The 15,511-nt window shown below is 56.2% G+C and overlaps 1 protein-coding gene across 3 annotated transcripts in view; it reads left to right on the top strand.

Moving 5' to 3' along the window:
- The window catches only part of KCNJ12 (potassium inwardly rectifying channel subfamily J member 12), a 39,772-nt gene that overhangs the window by 18,747 nt on the left and 5,514 nt on the right, over nt 1–15,511 (top strand). The window contains exons 1-2 of one of the 3 annotated variants that reach the window (XM_036888165.2): nt 4,564–5,153; nt 12,488–12,606. The exons of 1 other annotated variant lie outside the window; for it this stretch is intronic. The gene's annotated coding sequence lies outside the window, so the exon portion shown is untranslated. Of the gene's footprint in view, nt 1–4,563; nt 5,154–12,487; nt 12,607–15,511 lie in introns of those variants that run through there. One more of the 3 variants, XM_036888163.2, reaches the window with a different exon arrangement.

Raw genomic sequence — 15,511 nt, 5'->3', positions numbered from 1 at the left:
CAGCTGCTCGAGGCTGGTGGCTTGGGCCCAGCTGCTCCCCACCCCTTAATCAGCCTGTCAGCACTGAGGAGCTGGCAGGAAACCCCCACCAGGCAAGATTTGGAGGGGGTCCAGGCCACCTGGCTGCCCTTGGCCTGGGGGTGCTGGTGCTGTTAGGATGGGAGGCTTCATGGGCCCCACCCTCCTCTGTTCCTCCTCCTCACAGTCCAGCATCCTCAGGAGGGGGCCCAGGTAAGTGGGTTCAGAGGGTGGGGCCTGGGACCAGCCTTGTAGCTGGGGATGGCAGATGGCACGGATGGGTTGTGGCCCACAGTGAGGGTATGGCTTTGGGTAGTGTAGGCAGAAGTGGGTTGTGGGGCAGGTGGACGGCCTGGAGGTAGGTGTGGGCACTGGGAATGGGGGCGCCCTGGCTGTGTGTGCTGTGGCCTTGTACTGTGTAGAGGGCACATGTTTAGCTTTGCAGGCAGTTGTGAGGGGTGTGTGTGCTGTGACCTGTGGAACGGGTGTGACCTGGTGGCAGAGGCGGGTCTGTGTGGATGGCGTGTATGCACTGGGCCCCCTCCCCTATGCTCTGACCCTTGGTGACTTCTGGTGCCTCCTGCCCAGTTCACCACTCCTGGGGAGGGGTTGAGGCGCTTGCAGGCCTGGGCTGGAGTTTTAAGTCTTGGTGTCTTTCTCTGTCTCCTGTGCCATCACTCTGCCACCGCTCCCTGCTCTACCAGGCTGCCTGCACCCCACCCCAGCTCCCAGGTTGCCCTCAGCCCAAGGGAGAGTGCAGTTTCTGACTTTGGGAAAGGACATGTCCTGGAAGCTCCTGCTGCTTCAGAGTGTTACGGGTCTTGACAGCTGCCTTCTCATGATAATGCTGGAAGGAACTTTGCTCTCATTATCCCCATTTACAGATGAGGATGTGAGGCCCAGAGATATTCTTGGGATTGGCTGGGGCCTGGGGTGCTCCTCTGAGCCCCAGTCTAGGGTCGGGTTCTGGCTGACCAGGCAGTCCTCAGAAGTCCAGCTTCAGGGCCCAGTGTGTCCTTGTGTCACTGGTTGCACCTAGCTGGCCCCACTCACCCTGCCCCACACTGCCCTTCCCTGTGTGCCTGGAGCCTGAGCAGCTCCTGCCCTTTGCTCAGAGCCTCAGATGCCTTTTCTTTCTTGCTCACAGGGCCAAGTTTTCTGTGGGCCTTGGATCTGGTACCAGGGCCTTTAATGCCCCTTTAGGGACCTTGGACACCTGTCTGGGCCAACCTGCCACCATGGGTTGAGGCCTGAGCAGAGGGAGGCCAGTGGCCATGGTCTGTGAAGGCCCTTCCACCCTTCCTTCCACACTGATCGCTGGGCACCCACCCTGAGCTGGGCACCAGGCATGTCTCAGTGACCCCTTTACAGACAAGGCCATAGTGGCCCACATGTGTGAAGCAGACCACGTGCTCCCATTCATCCTCTGTCCCGCCCCCACACTGAGCACAGAGGGTCCTTTATTTGGGCTGTTCTGAAAGCTCAGGGGCATCTGGGACTGAGCTTCAGCCCACATGAAGTCTCTGAGTCTCTGGTGCCCTCAGTTCATCTCCCTGTGCCTCAGTTTCCTCCTCTGTAAAATTATAACTTCTTTCTCAAAGGACTCTTGTGAGGCTTAAATGAGAGAATCCAGACAAAGTACTTGGGAACAAAGGCTGGCATACAGTACATGCTCAGTGACCATAAGTTCTCATAGACTGTTGTTGTTCTGAACAGAGACATGGAGCCCTTGTTCTCTGCCTGACCCTGTGCTGGGTGATTTCAGAAACAGATCAGGACAAGAAACTCAACTTGAGGCTTGGAGTGGGGGCATGCCTAGTGTGGTCAGAACTGTGACAGAGAGAAACCCAGGGGCTTCAGAGGGTTGGGGGAGGCCCCAAACCTAGCCTGGGGCCTGAAGGACAAGCAGAGGTTAGTCAGGAGCTGGGCATGCTGGGAAGATGGGGGGTGCAGCCTGGTAAAGGCACAGAGGTGGGAATGGCTGGGAGTCAGTGCTGCAGAGGTAAACCGTCAGCAAATATCACCTCATTTTCCTCCCAGAAGCTCTTTCCAGGCCCTGCTGGGGCCACAGAAACGGGGTGGCTGGAAGTGCTTGAGGACCCTTGAGGCTGGCAGGCCTCATCACAGACCACCAATGCACAGTGTGGTCAGTGCTGGGCCCCTGGGTCACTTCCTGCCAAACCCCAGTGTCTGGCCCAGAAATGCTGCTGCTGATCATGGTGGTGGCAATAGTAACATTTCTCTGCGCTGGGCACAGGTCTGAGCTCATGAGTCCTCTCAACAATCATATCTTATTACCCCCATATTACAGATGGGGAGACTGAGGCCCAGGGTGGTGAGGGGACCTGCCCAAGGTCTCAGCACATCTGAGTGGCAGAACCATACTTTGGACATGGTTGGCACTCAGGCAGGGCAATAGTCTGGCCTGGGGAGGGGGCGGGCTGCTCTGGCTTCAGCTGAGGCAGGGTGAGTGGACAGCTCTGTTCTGGGGGGGCCCACGCTGCCCTGCCGGACTCAAGCACAGCTGGTCCTCTCTGGGCTGCTGGGCTGCAGTCCTGCTGTCCCTGGGTTTCTGCCAGTCCTGGCCCAGTGGCCACTCAGGGTTCCTGGCAGACAGAGACTGGCCTGGGGGTCACTCAGAGGTGCTAGCGACCCTGGCCATGGAGGCAGAGTTGGGGTGAGGGGCTGGTCAGCTCTCAGGTGCTTCCTGGGAGGTAGGTGGGTGCTGCATACACCTGGACTTGCTTTGTTCCCACAGCCCTGTGGGGTAGGAACGATGTCCTCAGCTGACAGGCAGGGAAACTGAGGCTCAGAGAGGGGCACCTGGGTGCCCAGGACACACACACAGTCACAGAGGCAGAATTTGAACCCAGAACCCGCTAACTGCAGAGCACAGCAGCCTGGGTTCAAGCAGTTGCACAGCCCCAGGCTCTGCAGACAGTGTGCGTGCTGCCACAGGGGCCACTCGCCAGGACCACCCCGTGTTGGCCACCATGTCCCCGGAGGGGCTGTCAGCACTCATCTTACAGCACCCTCTTACTGAGGCCGCAGGAGGGGGCCCACCTGTCTGGCAGGATTTGGGATTCTAGCCAGCTCTTTCCCAGGGGTCTCAGAAGAAGCCAGGGATTATGGGATGCCCTGGGGGTGGGCAGGGGGTTCCTAGAACTCCCCAGCCCAGTATTAATGAGGCCTGGCCTGCTGGCTGGGCAAGGGGCCTCTTCTCTGTGAGGGTGACAATGAGAGGACTGCTCTGTGACTGAGGGCCCTTCATACTTGTCACTGTGCTGACAGCTGGGTCCTTGGAGCTACCAGAGCTGGCCAACCTGGGCCTCCACTTGGCATCTGGAGGTGGGGCTGGGCATTGAGGCAGGGCCACCCCTTGTCAGGTGAGGGGACCCCAAGTGGCTGCAGCTTTAGGTAGCAGTGGGGGCTGACAGCACTGAGCCATTCTCATTCTCCTGGGGTTGCTCCCTGGACACATCAGAGTCATCTTCGGTACAGATAGGAGCGCATTCCCATTCTTGGCTGTGTGACCTTGGGCAAATCATTTTACTTCGCTGAGCCTTGGTTTCCTTATTCATAAAACAGGGGTCATAGCAGTGCTCACCTCACAGGGCTGCTCTGGGACTCAGGGAGGCCAAATGCCGTGCAGTAAGGGCACCAGCTCTGGGTCTAGCCCCCAGTTCTGCCTCTTCCAGGCTGTGTGGCCTTGGGTAAGTCACTGCACCTTTCTGAACCTGTTTCCTCACCTGTCAAATGAGGATAACAGCAGCCTATTTCCTGTTGTCAAGGTAAAGTCCCTGAAAATGTGAGCAGAGGTTCTACCACAGGCTCAGACAAGGGCCATGCTGAGAGGGTGCCAGAAGCCCCAGGCTGCTTTTGCCTGAAAGCTGAAGTCTGCTTCCCAGACGCCAGCCATGTGGGGCTCAGCTCCCGGCTGCCGGTGCTGAGTGGGTCACCAGCAGTTTCATTCCTGTGCACTCTGTCTGATGAGATATAAATAGCGTGCAGTGTTTTTGAGCGAGAGTAGGGAAGCGTCTATGGGTCGGCCCTCCCAGCAGAGGCAGCAAGGCTGATGAGCTGGCAGTGGGGATGAGGAGAGAGGAGCTCGTGAATAAATCATAGCATGATCTGGCCTAATGGACTGGCCATGGGGCAGTGTGCAGTTAATGCACTAATTGTCCAGAGAGGGTGACTGTGTGGGCTGGCCAGTGTCTCTGGGTTGCAAAGTGCATGGTGTCTGGGGCGCCCTCTTCTGGGGTTCGGTGAATCTGGAGTGGACCTTTCCTGAGCTTGCGTTTGGGGGCTGGGTGGCCCACCTTGTCCCTGTTTGCTGTCCTCTGAGGCGGCTCCCCAGGATCCTGAAGAGATCCTGCACAGGGTTGTCAGCCAGCTGAGCCTGTTACAGGGGGGCCTTGGGCCTGTGTTTGTCAGCTGGGGCAGGGGTGGGGCTGGCCCCAGTCAGGGTGGGGCACTGTGAGCGAGCCTCACCGCCTCCAGCCCTCCAGCTCTCCCCTGCCCTAGGCTGTGTGTTCAGTGGTTTGGGTTTCGTTTTTTGCTTTTCAGCCAAGGCTGTCCCAGCTTAGCCAGCTCCTGCCCCACTGCCAAGATGATCATCTGCTCCTCCATGGCCACTGCCAGGGTTGGGCGAGGAACTGTGGTGGGGTGCATGCACCTTGCCTGGCATTCATGCATGTGTGTGCCACGCCGTGTGCACATGTGTATATATGCACAGAACTCAGACACCTGGAGAGATATTAGGGCCAGGCATGTGTGGTCAAGTCCAGGGTCTCTGTTCCCATGCCCCGGAAGTCCTGGATTCCCATCCCAGCTCTGCTGAGGACCGGCTGTTGACCTGGCAAGGCTCTGTGAGCTTCAAGCTCCTGCGTCCGTCAAAAGGACCGATGGCATGAACTGCAGTAGCATGGGTCACAGGTTCTGGCGCGCCTGATGCATGGGGTGCACAGCTCTCGTTTGTTGGGGCTGGAAGAGCGTGCGTGGTGGGGTGAGGTGGCTGTGGGGTCAGACGGTCAGTCGCTTCTAGCTGTGAGTGCCTTCCCACACGGAGCTTCAGTCTCTTCCTCGTGAAACTGAGCCCACAAGAGCGCACGCGCACCTCACCAGGACTAGTCAAGGTAGTACAAGCAACAGTGATGCTTGTCAGCCCCTTTCCTGTGTTCCAAAAAATTCCTCAGGTTTATGGCCTGGACACCCAGGTGACTTCGGGGTTGACGGGGGACCTCGCTGGCGCGTCCCAGGCCGAGGCCCCGACCATGCCCTCTCAGCCCTCATCTCCCGCCCTCCCCACTTGCTGGCCCTAGTTCTGCCGACTGCGCCTTGCCTGGAGGGCGGCCTTTGCATTTGTGGTCCTCCCGCAGAGCCAGTTCCCTGTGCCCAGCCGGGCTTCCTCCCCGCTGGCCAGACACACCTTATACTGCACCTCCTGCGGCCCAAACCTTCTTCATATATTCATTTCCTCCCGAAACGCCGTCTCCCCTGCTGCCGCGCAGGAACCCCGGCGGGCGGGGCTCCGCGCCCGTTCCCGCCGCCCCTGCCCTGAGGCCCCGGCTCGGCTGGCTGGCTGCCTCTGCTGTCCTTTTGCTCACGGTACCAGTTGAATGCCTGAGAGATCCCACATAGGATCACAGAGGAAACCAGAACCATGAAACACTTATCAAATCATTACTTTAGAGCGTGTGATACAGCGATCGGCATGCTATTGCCTAAATAACGCCTTCCGCATCGACGTGGGCGGAGCCCCGCTGCGGCCGCGCTGCCTCGGCCCCCCGCAGAGGGAGCCCGCTTTGCAGAGTGCCTCTCACCAGGTTAGCGGATTCCTGGGTTCCCTCGGGCCCTGGGGGTGGTGGCTCCTCCGGGAGAGTGCTGAGTTGCAGCAGGGACCGCACAGCCCTAGCCCTGCCTGCGCAGCCCACCAGAGCCCTCCAACGCTCTCGCCGGGGCTTCTGCACTCTGCCCATGTCCTTGGGTAGCCCTCACAGGGGCCTGGGGCCCAGAACAGGCATCCCGAGCTGTGGTTCATTTCCTGGCCTTGGCAGGGAAAACTGGTCAGTTAGTTGTTCCCCCAGGCCCACCCACCTGGCTGTTCCCTGTGAAATGCCGTAGGAAGGCATTGTGATGTTTCCCAGCAGGGTCCTATTAGGGATGGGAGGATCCCCGCCCCCACCCCACCCACAGCACCCCAAGGCTTGGCCTGGAGCCTCCCTGGTGGACTGGCAGAAAGCTGACATTTTTTGCCCTGTGGGCTTACCCAGAGCTCAGAGGGGGCTCTGGGGATGACAGCCAAGTCCGCTCCCTGCAGGCCTGCCCTGCTGTGGGCAGTTAGTAAGGGAAGGAGGTAGAGAGTCCATGTCCCCTAGGCCACAGCCTTTCCCTGCAACAAAATGAACAGGACCAAGAGGAGCCTCTCATTTGACAGATGGAAGTGAAGGCCCCGGGCAGGCTGAGGTGACAAGCTGAGCGCCCGTGGGCCACGGGGCAGAGTCATGAGGGGCCTCCTTAGCCTCCTCCTGGAAACTGGCCCACACTCAGGGCGGTCAGACCCACACCCTGGCCTCACAGGGCACTCCAGAATCCCTCCAGGCTGAGAGGGATAGGTAATTGCCACCCAGCATGGTCTGGTCACAGACAGAGGGAAGCACAGGGCTGGGGGCTTGGAAGTGAGTGTCGAAGGATGTGTAGTAGTTTGAAGAGAGAGAATGAGGAAGAAAGGGCATTGGGCAGAGGGTCTGGCACATGGCAAGGCAAGGAGGTGGGCAGCACTTCCTCTGAGCTCATTTCCAGGACATGGCTCATTACTGCCACGGCAAATGAGGAAGGGGAGACCCAGGTGTCCCTGTCTGCCCTTCTGGCTATGGGTCCCCAGCCATATCATCTCTCTGTGCTGCCCCTGGCACATTTGGCTGAGGCCCATTGCCCTCCTTCCAGTTCCCCCTATACCTGAGGCAACATTCCAGCCTCAGGGCCTTTGTCCCTGCTATTCCTACCAGAAGGAGCACTGTTCTCACATTCTCGCTTTGTTCAGGTCTCAGTCAAATGTCACCTCCTCAGAAAGATCCTCCCTGACCTCTAGAATAGTGCCCACTCTGACTCCAGAATTACCTGGGTTCTTTCCTCCCCAACAGATATTTGTGTGTCTTGACCCACTTATGTGTTGGCAAGCACCATGTCCACACATGATAGAGGCTCAGTAGACATCTGCTGAGTGAGTGAGCAGAAGCTGAGTGTGATTCTGATGAGCAGGCAGAGTCCAGGCCTTGGCAGCGCTTCTGGACCTGGGCTGTGTTGGGGGGCCTAGGGTAGAGTGATGGGCCCTCTGGAAAGACCGCCCTATTTTCCTAGACTCCTGATGTCAGAGCTCCACCTCCTGCCCATGCCAAGGGGAACCCCAGGGCCCTCAGAAGTCTGCTGGGACCTTCTAGTGAACTTTCTGCTCCCCAAATAATGCCACATTTACAAAATGAGGAGAGAAAAAGGGAAGCTGAGGAAACAACTGTCCCCATGTTTCCTCCAACAGGGAGTCTGGGTCACCGGGGGACTGTGGCCGGGACTCAAGCCCTGATCCTGGTCGGCCTTCACCTAGACAGACCTCACGGGCTTGCACGTAAGGAAAAAATGCAGCCCTAAGATGGGGCCTTATCCCTGCAGGGTGCAAGGTGGCCTGGAGGGCTCATTAGACAGGAGGTGGCTAGAGCACCTAGAGAGACCAGAGGCAGGGTGCCTGGGTGCTAGCTCAGCCCTGTGGCCCACAGACTGGAAGCCTTGCACAAGGCAGTGTTCCTGTCTGCACCTTATTTCCTCCTCTATCATAGATGCTTGGGCCATCTCACCTGGAACACTGATGAGATGCCCAGCACCCAAATGAAGTCAGGACTTGGTTCCAGGGGCCCAGGAAACATGTGGATACTCATCGAGGAACAGCAGGGGACCCAGGGGGAAACTTGGAAGGCTTTATAGCGGAGGCATCCTTTGAGTCTGAAGGCAGAGCAAAGGCATCCCACAGTGAGGGGTCAGCTCACACTGAGGCTCCGAGGCGCTGACATTACCAGGACATTACACACTGAGGATAACATGGTCCTTAGTGGGGATCCCAACCCTAGACCTCTGCCCATTCTTACTGTATCCTTTTCTCGTTGATTTATAGGAGCTCTTTATATATTAAATACATCTTTTTATAACAAACAGTTATCATTAACCTTTTATTTTGCTTATGATGTGTTTTGATGAACAACATCATAAATATTTTTATGTTGGCAAATTTTTCAGCCTTTTCTTTCATGGTCTTTCCTGTCCCAGGCTGTTTCTTATCACTTTATCTCAGGTCTTTGCTTTCCTGTACACATGCTGAGTGCTCAGGAGATGGCTGAGACTTGAATTAAGTTTAAGCTTGAACAATTACAACTGTAAAAAAAGCAAAGCCAAGGTGCTGTTGCTCACTGGCCCCTCCACCTGGGCTTCCTTCTCACCCAGGCCACATGCACATCCCTTCCTGCTGGAGTGAGGTCCACTGAGGCCCCCTAGGGGCCTGTGACCCCTTCCTGGAGTGAGTCAGGGACTCAGTCAGAGGTGTGGTGATGGGAGCAGGTCAGGGCAGGAAGTCTCCAGCTGGGTGACCTCCATATATTAACTTGCTTGCTGAAACTCTGTCATCACTACATGAGATAGATATCATTATTAATCCCATTTTGCAGCTGAGAAAACTGGGTCTTAAAGGTTATATGACTTGCCCAAAATCACACAGGAAGGGACAGAGGCAGGATTTGAACCTGAGCCACACTGCCCAGAGCTCATACCAGATTCTCCTCTGGTACCCCATTGCCCTCGGGATCATATCCAAGCTCATTAATAGGACATTCAGGGCCTCTCAGAGCCTCAGTTTCTTCAGATCCAGCACCTATGCAAATAGGCACTCAATGCATGTTCTTTCCTGTTATTAGGGTGACAAGGTGTGCCCCTCCTGTCTCTCTGCAACCTCCTCAGCCCCAAATCCTTTAGGATCCTGGAGTTTCGGGTTTGACAGGGCCAGCTCCTCACTTGCAGATAGGAACAGGGAAGCTCAGGGGTGGGGAGAGCCCAGCCCAAGGCCTAGCGTAGGGAGTGGGGCTGGGCATGCGCCCCGACCCAGGGGACTGGGAGTGCCCTTGCGTGCGCTGGCCTGGGCTCTCGCTCTGTCTGCTCCCTCCAGAATCCCTCTGCCCCGGACTGGGTTAGACGCCTCCCCTGAGCCCTGAGGGCTTTGACCGGGACTCTGATCCAGCCTGGCTGTGATGGCTACTTTACTGCCGCCTCCCCTGTGCTCGGCGGGGACCCCCACTCAGGCGGGCACTTGCTGGTCCGTCTCCAGGTCCCTAGTCCTCAGCTGAGTCCCAGTGTGAGCAGGCCCTCAGGAGAAGCTGAGTGCAAGAGGGAGGCCCAGAGAGGGACAGAGACCTGTCCCGGTCACAGAGTGGGTTGGAACAGAGCTAGGAGCCCCACGAAACCCCCTCCTGGGACTCCATGGAGCCCAGGGATGGGGCAGTGTCTGTGATGGCTGCTGTGGTAGAAAGAGCCCGGGAGCTGCTGTCTTCTGCTGCTTCCAGGGGCCTGGGGCCAAGAACACCCTGTCTCCCTCCTGCCCTGCCCCCTGTAAAAGGATGTTCTCAAGATAAAAATACCCCCGGACACATTCCTTGGTTCTGGCATGACCCATTGACCATCCTGGGGGCCAGAACCTCCTGCCCTGGCTTCACCTTGAGGCTGAAATGGCCCCTAGCCCCTTGGTGCAGCCTACCCCTGGGGTCAGTGTGTCCAGGCCCCCACAGGATGTGGGGGCCCGAGGGCCATAGTCATGCATGGCTGCCGCAGCCAGCACTCACGAGCGCCATCTGCTGCCGGTTCCAGCCCACGCACAGAGCAGCAGGGCAGCCAGGCCTAGCCCAGAGCTCACCCGCCTCACTGCCTGGGGCGTGCTCTGCATCGCAGGGGGCGGTGTGGGAGGGTCAGGAATTCCCATTTCTGCTCTCAGCTGCCCCTGTGGGTGTTCAGAGCAGGAGAATCTCCAGGGAGAAAGGGCCACTCATTGAGACAGGTCTCATTTACTCCCTTAGTGTCCTGGGGTGGGTGGAGCCTACCCATTTTGCAGATGAGGAGGCTGAGCCCCAGGGAAGGGCCCTCAGCTGGGAGGTGGCCAGGCCCTGAGGGGCCCTTGCCTCCAGGGAGGGCTGACTACCCCCTTCCGGAGCCTCGCAGCTCCAGGCCCTGTGTCTAGAGTGAAACCCCTCCGGCACATTGCATTTCCTGGCACACGCACTGGAGGTCAGGCAGGCACCATCAGCTCATTTTGCAGAGGAGGAAGCTGGGCCTCAGGAAGGGGCCGTGCCTTGTCTCCAGGGCAGTTTCAGCCTAGCCTTGGCTGACAGGTTGGCAAGGGGTGGGGTGGGGGGAGGAGGGACGCTCCAGTGTCGGGTCCAGGCTGTGCCCTCGGTTGCTGGGAGACTGAGGGCCAGTCCGACCCTTCCTACCCAGCCTACCCCATCAAGGACTGTGACCATGACCCAGGAAAGCATCTGGTTGAACTTAAGATGGTTGAGCTGATGTCTGCTGCAGCCCCTGTGGGGTGGCAGGGGAGCACTGGACAGGCCATCCAGACCTGGGTTCTCGTCCCCAGGCTGCACTCAGTGGCTCTGTGACCTTGGGCAAGTCACTTTCCTGCTCTGAGCCTTGGCTTCCCTGTAGAATGGAGCTAATCTTTTCTTTCTCACAGGTGAGAACACATTTCACTAGATTTGTGGGCCTGAAGAAAGCCCCTTCCAGGAGGTAGGGAGTCAGGACTGAGATGGAGAGGCCCTGGAGCTGGCCAAGTGGCCAACAGGAAGTGGGGAGGGGCGGGCTGGCCACACCTCTCCCCCTCTCCCCTTCTCCTGAACCTTCTCTGGCTCCCTGTTGCCCTTGAACATTCCCCCCTGCTCAGCACTCCAGCTCAAGGGGACAGGGGCAGGTGACTTAGCGTCTCTTAGCCTCATTCCCCCATCTGTCCAGTGGGAGGATCATGTCCCCCTCAACTGAAGCGGTATCTGAGCACACAGGGCTGGCGCAGTGCAGGCCCACTCAAGGGGAGGCGCATGCAGTGAGACCCGGCATACATCCTTGCCTTGCAGACCCCCAGGTGTGGTCCGCAGTGGTCAGAGTGAGGCCTCTACCAGCCTTGAGAGTGAAAGGGCTGAGAGAGGTGAAGGGCAGGGCCCATGGCAGTTGCTCAGGAATGGTGAAGATGGGGAAGCAGGGGGCTGAGCCTGGAGGGTGAGGGTACTAGCCAGACTAGTCCTTTAGAGAGGAAGTCCAGAGAGGGGAAGTGACTCACCCAAGGTCACACAGTGAGGGACAGAACTGGGACTTGAATCCAGGTCTGTGTGCCCCTAAACCTATGGCTGTAGTTTGCCCATGATGTGGGGGTGACTCACCCACAGTTCCCTTAATCCAAGCCAGAAAAGCCAGTATGACAGTGGCTCACAGCCAGCTTGTCTGTGAAAAGGTGGGGTTCCTTGGGCTCCACAACTGGGAGGTGGGGGAAGGTGGGTAGGGCAGCGAGTCAGCTTGCCAGAGAAAGAAGCCTCTTCCCACCACACTCCCCCTATCCTCACAGGATACTGGAGAAGAAAGCAGGAACCCCTTTGACAGATGGGGAAACTAAGGCTTAGGAATTGCAGGGACCACTTAGGATGTGTGTATGCCCAAAGTATACTCTGACAGGTTACTGATGTGCATCTACCCATATAGTCACCTATACCCCCACCCACTCATCTATCTGTTAGTCTATACTACCCACCCACCTACCTCATTCATCCATCCATTCACCTATGCATCTACCCACCCACTCATCCATCTACCTACCCACCCATCCATCATCCATTCACCCACCTATCCATCCGTTGTCCATCGATCATCCATCATCCATCCATCCACATCCCCACCTACCCATCCATAATCCATCCATCTGTCCACAGCTGGGCCCTGTGGTTGGCACTGGGAAGGCTCTGCAGGTGGTGGCTAAGAACACAGGCTAGGGGCTTGAGTTCCTCTGTGACCTTTAGAAATTCCCACATTACCTTCTTCTCCAGAACGGGAACAGTTACAATTCCAACCTTGTGGCGTTTTCGTGAGGACTGCATGAGCTGACACCTACCATGGTGTCTGGTGTGCTGTGGGCACGTAATACTTACCAGCTGCTATTTTCTCTGGGGCCTCATCTTGCTCTGCCCCTCCCTAGTTCCGAGAGGTGCTTACAGACGGGCCTGTGTGCTGAGAAGATGTGAGACACCAGAGGTGTGGGCTTGAGGTCCCCTCTGCCTCCCATGGAGCAGAGCTTGGGGAGGCAAGCAGATGTGGGTTCATGTGGAAATTTCTGACCTCTGAGTGCCCCTCTGGGGAGAGCAGCAGCATCTACAGCAATTTCACTTTGTTTTGTTAACTTTAGGGCCTTCTGGTGACTGGTCCCTCTTCAGCTGGTGCGTGAGAAATGGCAGCTGCTGCTAATGCAGCCTTGAGGACCACGTGCCCGCCCAGCACCGTTACTTAGAAGACAGGATTCAAGAGGTGAGATCAAGGCCACTGATATGCTCCTGTTCATCTAGTTATTCACCAAACTGAACACTTGTGTATGTACCCACCAACCTCCTCATCTCTCTGTCCATCTGCCCACCCACTCACCCATCCATCTATCCATCCACTCTGTAATCTACCCATGTAGGTCATCTGATCATTTCCTCCCCACCTAACCCATCCATCCCCCTACCCATCTTTCAGTCTTGTTTACTCATCTATATGCTCAACTACCCGCTGGTATGTACATCCAAGTCCTCACTCACCGACCCACCATCTTTTCAGCTGCTTTGTTCCTCATACTTCTGTCTGGTCAGCGGGAACTTCCCAGGTGCCCCCTGTGCCAGGCCTTCACCAGCCTCCCGGGGCCCCAGAGGTGGGTCCTGGGCAAAGCCGGCTCTCACACAAGGTAGAAGGTAGCTTCTGGCCTTAACAAGAGAAGCCCAGGGCCAGACAGTCCAAAAGGGCTTCGTGGAGGTGGCGACTACCAGCTGATGGCTGACAGGCAGGAGGACTGTGCACATTCCCTGTGCTGTGATTCGGGGTTTATACCACACGGGGTGGAGGGTCACCACAGTGAAGCCAACCAGGGCCTGTTGCTGTGCCTGACAGGACGGGAGGGTTGACTGTGGGTGAGGAAGTGGGTGGTTTTGAGAATTCAGAAGGTAAAATACACAGGACTGGTAAGGGATGGGGTGTGGGGCCGAGGGTGAGGGAGAGGCCAGGCTTCTGGCTCAGGTGAGTGGGGGAAGCAGTCAGGCTGTGAACTGACTCCATGAGGAGGGCAAGGAGGAAGGGCGCAGAGAGAAGTGAGGAGGAGCCCAGGGAGGGGAGGGAGGAGGAGAGGAGGTGGAGAGAAGGGCCCAGGAGACACAGTTCCTATGCAGGTATTAGTGGGGAGTCATCCTGGGAATAACTAGAGGAGAGTGAGGTAGTGAAACCAGGAAGGGGACCAGCCCTTCTGGGTGTGTTGTTCAAAGTCACTGCTGGCAGGACACCTGTAGCTGAGAATTGTGGGAGGCAGCATGGTGACCCCAGACCATCCAGAGCTCCTGCTGACCTATGCTGCTCCTGGAGCATTAATTCCCCTGCCTGCCTGCTACCTGGGCCCCAGGGGCCAAGAAGCTTTCAGGCAGAAAGACTGGGGTGGGTGATTGGAAATTGGGCAGGTGGGCCCTGAAATATGGGGGGCAGGAGGAGTGCCAACACCCCTCCCTGGCACATTCTAGCATGTGGTTGTGTTCTCTCTTCTCGGGTCTGCCACAGGCTGGCACAGAAAGCCGGCGCTGTGTCGATCCCAGATGTTTGCAGACCATGGGTGTGCACTGAGGTCAGCTGCTGTCTGTGCACTGGGGGAGGGGGTTGGCCTGGAAACTTCTGCACGTGAGGTCTTTTCCACCACTGTGAGATAGGAAATGGTCCCCCCTCCCAGCCTTCTGTCTCCTTTCCATGCCAACTCTTGGCTGTCCCGAAGCCAGTTATCCTGCTCTCACCCCCTGTGTGACTGAGCAAGGGAGACTGTCTCGGAGCCTCAGTCTCCCTGGCTGCAAATTAAGGATTGGAGTCTTCAAGCTCTTGTGCAAAGTCTGATGGACAGGGACTGGACAGGAAAGATTCTGAGGCTGTCCCAGGATGCAGTGAATAAAAATTTTAGGATAGATTAATGATGTCTGCCGCAGGCACACCCTGGGGAGAAGGTGCATATAGGCTGCACATGGGCTTTCCCTGAACCAAGTGGTTCCTAAGAATCCTTCCAATTGTGTGGCTTGACCATGAGGTACACTGAGTGCCCTGTCCCTGGACAGTCCAACCAGGGGCTGGCTGGCCATGGGTTGGGATGCTGGTGTGCATTTTCCTCTGCTTTTGAGGGCTGAGATTCAGGGGTATTGGTATGCCTTTCCACTGTGTGGGTTGCCAGGACATTAAGGACTGATGGCAGAATGCAGTGTCATGCCTGCCCTCTGTCCTTGGGGCCTCGGGGCACTGGGGGTTGATTTCTCCTACCTTCTAGACTGGGAACTCCTTGTTCATCAGCACAAGTGTGGCTGGAACTAGTCCTTAAAAAATATGAGTTGGGATTATGTTTATTATGCCCCATAAGCTTTGAAAATTACAATGAAATTTTTTTAGTGTGCCTGTCAAATTTATTTATTTTTAAATTAAAAAAAAGTGAGGTACATACAATTGAATGAACATATCCTAGTGTTCAGCCTAATGGATTCTGACGTGTGTATACACTCATGTAGCCATCACCCAGATTGAGATATCACCTCACGATTCTCCCCCTTCATCTATTTCACCATCCCCCAGTACCCCCACTATGGCAACTGCTAGTCTGTTCTCTGTGTCTCAGTCAATTTCAGTTTTGTTTGTTTTTTCATTTGTTTTGTTTTTTTGATTCCACATGTAAGTGAAACCATACAGTATTTGTCTTTTTCTGCCTGGTTTATTTCACTGAGCATAATACCCTCTAGGTCCCTCCATGCTGTCACAAATGGCAGGATTTCTTTCTTTTTCATGGCTGAATAATATTCCATTGTGTAAATGTACCACCTCTTCTTTATCCATTCATCTATTGAGGGACACTTGGGCTGCTTCCGTATCTTAGCTATTGTAAATAATGAGGCAATAAACATAAGGGTGCATATATTTTTTTGAATTAGTGATTTAGGTTTCTTTGGGTGAATTCCCAGAAGTGGAATTGCTGGGTTGTATGGTATTTCTAATTTTAGTTCTTTGAGAAACTTCCATACTGCTTTCCACAGTGGCTATGCCAGTTCACAGTCCCACCAGCAATATACAAGGGCTCTCTTTTCTCCACATCCTCACCAACACTTGTTATTTCTTGGGAAGTCACTCCTTAAAGGCTGTGTGACGCTATACAAGTGACTCAATCTTT

Source organism: Manis pentadactyla, chromosome 4 (genome assembly GCF_030020395.1).
Source record: "Manis pentadactyla isolate mManPen7 chromosome 4, mManPen7.hap1, whole genome shotgun sequence".
In the NCBI taxonomy this organism is placed as follows: Eukaryota; Metazoa; Chordata; class Mammalia; order Pholidota; family Manidae; genus Manis; species Manis pentadactyla.
This window is presented reverse-complemented; position numbering and strand designations above follow the sequence as displayed.